Source organism: Otolemur garnettii, unplaced genomic scaffold, assembly GCF_000181295.1.
Source record: "Otolemur garnettii isolate 467f Iridium unplaced genomic scaffold, OtoGar3 scaffold00070, whole genome shotgun sequence".
NCBI lineage: Eukaryota > Metazoa > Chordata > Mammalia > Primates > Galagidae > Otolemur > Otolemur garnettii.
Window position 1 is genome coordinate 6,119,184 of NW_003852465.1, and position 6,591 is coordinate 6,125,774.

The following is a 6,591-nucleotide window of genomic DNA, read 5'->3' on the forward strand; positions in this document are numbered from 1 at the left end:
CAGCTCTGGTAAAGCCGCCTCCCGTTCTGAGTGCTCACTTATAGGAGGGAGCATGTTGAGAAGAAAAGAGCATGGCGGAGGACGCTGACACTCAGGTGGGAACATGACAACAAGGCTTAAATACTTGGCAATAGAAATTGGTAAATAAGGTTGCAAAATGCATCATGAAGACCCATGAATAGAAGGGCTGATGGATTTCCTTTCTGTCAGAAGGCTGATAGATTTCCTTTCAGTAAAAAGACAATCTTATAATTAAAATACCTAACACCTTGGAGGAGTACAAATACAGACAGAGTGAACAGTAAACAGTCTGGGCAGGAGACAAGGCTTGACCCAGGACATGTCACTGTGGAGGTGGAAGGAAACACTGATTTTATATGTAGCAGGATGTGGTAATTGATAGAAAGTGGGAAATGAAGGGGGGGCCTGTTTCAGTGAATATATAGATGTCTGTCACCTCACTGAGTTATATGTGTCTGTCACCCCCATGAGTTACATGTGGCTCATTGATTGTCTGAATTGCTTCCACTTTGTGGCTTTTCCTCATTGAACTTATTAGCACCAGGAGCAGCCAAATTATGTGATTGATTTCAATCTTTTTCTCCATATTATAGTGTTCATTCTCGATTTAGTTCACTATTTTCAGAAATCCTTGACTGAAAAATGCCTTGCGAATTCCTGCCCTGCCAAGTATCACATTTGAAATTCAGTGAGCTATCTTTTATCTGGGGAATGTCAAAATTAATTTGACAAAAACATGGGTGAGGAAAGCAGGGAGCCCTGGGCATTCTGAACAAAGATGTGATATCAGTATTTACCATGGAACTCATTTGATTATAAGTCATCTAGAAGCATAATCACAGTAATGGCCAGGAAAGCCCACAGAAACAAAAGAATTGAGTTAAAGTCGAGAGTTTGCTGGCAAATAACCTCCCCATGCCATGACCTAGAAAACAGCATGAATGTAAAAGGTCGTAATAAAAATTTAAAGACAAAGACAGAACTTGGTGGAGATTTACATGCAATATGAATGTACAGGATTCTTGGAAAATTGAAAAGGGGAGACCAGTGGGGTTTCCGCAGCAGCTATCCTGCCCATATTTTGAACTCTTAATTAATTTGGAAGACTGTAGGGCTTTGGAAAGATGATTTGAAATCCTTTATTTCTGAACTTTCATTAGTTAACTGTAGTTTTACTTATTTCAACAAATGATAATACGAAGTCTTTACCATAAATCTCAGATGCATTCCTTAAGTCTCTCTGGTAAGAAACTGTAAACACACTTTTACTAGTAAAACCCTAATGGCTCCTTCAAAAGGAAAATGCATTTACAGCTCCTTCTCCCAAGTCACTTTTTGAAATGCAGATTCATGTGACTGGACAGTACTACCAAAAAATGTCTTCATTAATTATAACGGCATTATAGGCCTTTAAGATGCTAGCGTGTATCAGAATGTATCAAGCCAGGACCATATTCTGGTTGGAATAAAATTTGATTGCTAAGTCCAAATCCCCTAAAATAAAAACAGGTAATGAAAACTTTGAGAGATCCTTCAACAGTTCTAATGGATTTCTCACCACTTGGTACACTTTCTTCAACCTTCAGTGGTTTTAAAAAGTAAATAAACTGTCTTGTGAAATACGAAGTAAAGAGGTGGAAGAGACAGAGGCGAAATGACATGAGGTACTTCTGAGACCTTGAGAAGTGTTTCCACTTCTTATTTTTGATTTTGCTTCTTTGTGGGTGAAAGTCATTCTGAAGTCCCACTAGGAAGCCGGGTGTAAGATGGAACTCCAGGGAATGAGAAGTCTGTCTTCCTGTGTGGCTCTGCTCTCAGACCTCTATGGACAAGTCACTTTCCCTTTTAGGACCTCAGTTTCCTCATGTAAAAAACAGAAAAATCAGCAGTAGATTTCCTCACCGGGATGGTGTTCAGTGACTGTACAGTGATTGAGAAACATTTTAGCTATCTTAAAAGCCCGCTCATAAAATCGTAATGTAGCGAGCAGCCTTATCCAACATTTATGGATGCTTGTAGTCAGCTACTGACACTGCAGGCAGAGGGCCCGCCAGCACTGCGGTGGCCACAGTCCTACACTGCGCAACCCAGCCATACCCCGTCACAGTCCCTTTCAAATAAAATCAAGACTGTGTTGGTATCAGGAATTGGTTCTGTGCCTAGAAGAGTGGGCAGGAGCCTTGGGGACGTGTTGCCTGAGAATGTGCAGTTGGACCACACTGCTGCAGTGTTGCTTTGTTTCTTTGGCTCGGAAGACCAATCTCGTCAGCCTAACCTTTCTGCATTCCACATTATCTTTTCAACTTCTTCTCCTCCCACTCTGCAAGATCAATTCTGCGCTTAATACGAACTGGACACACCTCAGTCGTTTCCACCTTCTTGATTTGTTCATACAATGCTATTTGGACACTGTCCTGTAAGAGATCCATGGTGACGGGTTTACATATGAGGTTGGCTAGGCCGTAGTACTCACTTATGCAATTAAATGCTAATCTAGGAGCTGCTGTGAAGGTATTTTGTAGATGTGGTTAACATCAGTCATTAGTTGAGTTTTTGTAAAGGAGATTGTTCTCCATGATCTGGTCTCATCCAATCAGGAGGCAGATAGTTTTATTTAATGGGGTACAAGGTAGCCAGCCATTCAATGGAATGTAGTCCTGAGTTTTCTAAGCTGTCTGGAATGGCCTGAGTCTATAACAACTTAATTACAGAACTTGAATAAAATGGTTATATTCAGTACTTTGACTTGAATATGATGCCTCACGTCAATTCAACAAGTATCTTTTGGCTTATTTTCCTAGGTATTATAGTTCAAAACAAAAGCCAGTTTTTCCCCTCTTATATTGTATTCCAATTAGATGATAGTATACATACATAAAAATGCATGAAATTATATACATTATGTATGTGTTGTTCCATGTGATTGCAATTTATATTATAGGATGCCAAATTAAGGGCCAAAGTGAATGGTATAGAATAGCAGTTCTAAACTTTTTATATTCTTACACTGTACGAGTTTAATAAAATATTGATCCCAGAGATCGCTTTTTTAAAATGTGGGTATATCTGTCAATACTTACAAAACTAGAACTTAAAACAGAGAAATTTAAAATATATTTATTAGTTTCTTTAACCAATACCAATAATAAAACAATACACATAAACATAAATGAGATATTTGTATATAGAATAACTTGTCTAAAAAAATAATTGGTAAGAAGAATGGCATTATTTTATGTATTTTGTAGATCTCTTTAAGAGAAAACAGCTGAATTCTTATATCTACTTCTGTGCTGAAGAATTCACTATGTTGTTTTGGTTGAAGTATATGAAGCTCACCCAGCCGTACACAGATACGGAGGGAGGAGTGTTTTGAAGCTTTTTCAGATAACTGTGGGGATTCTTTGATTTTACATTAAAACTTCACAAATGATAGTTTCTGAAAGGTTAATGAATTATTTAAAACTCGTCTTGCATTTTGAGTGGATCTTTACCCAAGCATAATTTTTACCACCGTACACAGGTCAGTTGGAAGATACTAGTTCACTGAATTAAGTAGACCTTACAAATCTTTACTCATTTCATGGTACACTATGAAAAAAAAATCATAGTAGTTAACTGACCCTCCTTTTAGTCTCAACAGAGAAGTCATTGACTGTGGGGAAGCTGTCAAGTTCACAGTGGTGAATCCAGTTGTCCTAAATGCTCATACTTGGTTGAAAATTCAAATTTTATTATTAAAAATTAATAGTGACCATTGTCACTTGAAATGACACATTGTCCTTGAAATGACAGTTTTACTTTGATTCTCAAGAAACATTCTGCCAGATAGTCTAGTCTGTATAACCAAAATTTTTATCAGTCACTTGTTGAGTAAAAATGGTGTTCCGTGTGGTAGGGGCCATTTCAGCCCAGAACTCAGAAACGGTACAAGCACTTTTCCTTGAGAGCATCACGATACTTTGATGTTCAACAGAAGGGCTTTGTGGATACTTTCCTTTCTTCCATTAAAAAAAAAAATATATATATATATATATATATATCTCCTTACAGCTCATGATTTAGTAAAGTTAGTAATTGTTATTGCTCCATTGAGAACATTCTTAAGTGAAACGACCCCCCCAACTGTATGTGGTGATGAAAAAATGAACATCAGCCCAGTTTGGTGCCACTGCTGGGTTGTGCAAAGGTGCTGAAGTCTTACCCACTGTGGCTTTTGCACCATTATTGCAGATATTAACATAACTAGAAAGGCAACCACATCTTAGTATTATATTATAAAAATGATCTTGACCTTGCAGCCCCCTCCCCAAAGGATCAGAAATCCCCAGAGCACACCCCCATCATCCACAGATGGTAGGTAGTACAGTGAGGAGGAGGAAACACATGCCCACACAGGTGGGAAGGCTTCCAGGGGAGGAACTGAGCTCCACCTCAAAGGAGAAGTAAGATTCAGACAGGTGGGAAGGAGAGGGAGGGAATCCCAGGAAGGAGCAAAGAGGCAGGGTGGCACGTGACACCGTCAAAACACTGATGAGAAAGGTTGGCTTGGAGGGTTAGGAATGAAGCATAATGGTTTATGAAATGTGGCGCAATCAGATTATGGGATGCTTTGAATACCCATCTGAAAAGTCTGAGCTTTCCCCTCAGAGGTCATTGGGAGAAACTAAAGCTTTCCGAACCCTTCTGTACCTTGCTGAGCTTGTTGGTTTAGGAGCACCGATCAATCGGCCAGCAGTGTATAAGGGGAACTGGCGAGCAGAGGGAACGCAAGCCGGCCAGTGAGTTACTACTACTTGTGATCTCATTGATAAGTGTTAAGAGCACAGACTAGAGTGATGGCAGTAGGTGCACAGAGTGAGATGTAGGTTAGTTGCCTCAGAACTAAAGATGAAAAACCAAACATCATAATTGTAACAGGGAATTTACCCAACAAATGCAATTAGTGTAACCTAATTCTTTGTATGCTCAATGAATACCAAACAGTAAAAAAATTGGATACAAATGATAATAAAAAAAAAGTCAGAGATTACCTGAGTATTATATTTTATAACCCCAGTTCCTTGCCAGGGACATTATGTGTTAGGGAAATGGACAGAAATCAGATGAATGCTTCCTTTTTCCTCGTGGTGACAGAACCATGTCGTCCAGGACACTTCCATTCTGCCCTGCTTCTAGGAGGCATCGTGCCAGTTTTCCTGTTAAGGTCACAATAATTACAGTTATCCCAACAATTAGATCTTTTCTTCCTCCTGCACTGTGTGGCCCCAATTCTCTACTTATAATGCATTAATCTTATTGTATCCATTCTGCTTAACATCAGATGCCATAGTCTTTCTTTTGAAAGAGGTTGGGGGAGGGGAAGAATACAATTTAATGATAATATTAATAACTCTTAACATATTTTATTCTTTTGAGGATTGGGGCCCTCTATTTTTAATCACATTTCACCCTGAACCTAATGAAAGCTAAAAAGCCTCTGACATCCAAAGCCAAAACACTAACACTTAATTTCAAATAAATTCAACAAATTCAATTAATCTGGCTGCCCAATTCAAAGCAGGTTAGAAGCAGAAAATTATGGGGTATTCACCTTTTTAAAATAGGTAAATTGATAAATAAGTGATCCCTGACAAACTGAGCAATGACAGAGGAAAAACAAGATGCACATTGAAGTTCCCAATGATTATAAGACCTGTTAACACACTCTAACAGCTAGTAATCCATAAAGAGGGCTGCCTCTTAAGATAGCTCACCACCAGCTCACAGTTACCTCTGAAGATAGCACACCAGCAGCTCACAGTTACCTCTGAAGATAGCACACCACCAGCTCACAGTTACCTCTGAAGATAGCACACCAGCAGCTCACAGTTACCTCTGAAGATAGCTCACCAGCAGCTCACAGTTACTGAGCTTTTCCTGTGTCCTAGGCTCTGTGCTATCCCCTTGCAAGATCATCTCACTTAATCTTCACAACAATCCTTTCTTTTTATGACTTCCCGCCTTTTTGCAAATTTAATTGTTTTTTAGAGACAGGGTCTTGCTCTATTGAACAGGCTGGAATGCAATTGTGTGATCATAACTTAACTGTGGCCTTGAACTCCCAGGCTTAAGGGATCTGTCTGCTTCAGCTTCCAGAGTAGCTAGAACTATAGGTATGCACCACCACCCCTAGCTAATTAAAAAAAAAAAGATTTTTTGGAGATGAAGTCTCACTATGTTGCCCAGGCTGGTCTCTCTAAAGCAATCCTTCTACCTTGGCCTCCCAAAGTGCTGAGCCACCATGCCTGGACAAGTAAATTTAATTTTAAAGAGATGAAGCATCAACACAGAGGTAGATGTCCAGATGCATGTGGCGTAGTTGAGATTTGAACCCAGCTCTGCCAAATACCAACGTCTATGTCCTTTATTCTCATTTTGGACTCCCTTAATTTTTACCTCCTAAATAATAATAATAATAATGATAATAATAGTTTACATTATGTTCACTATCCTCTCTTAAGATATCAAAAAATACTGTGTGTTACATTTAAGAAACTTTTAAGTACAGAAAGGCTAAGTCATGGGCGG

General features: G+C 39.0%; 1 protein-coding gene across 2 annotated transcripts in view; it reads left to right on the top strand.

Annotated features, from left to right (window-relative positions):
• Nucleotides 1-6,591, top strand: part of ANO6 (anoctamin 6) — a 182,000-nt gene that overhangs the window by 89,053 nt on the left and 86,356 nt on the right. The gene's annotated exons all lie outside the window — the stretch shown is intronic.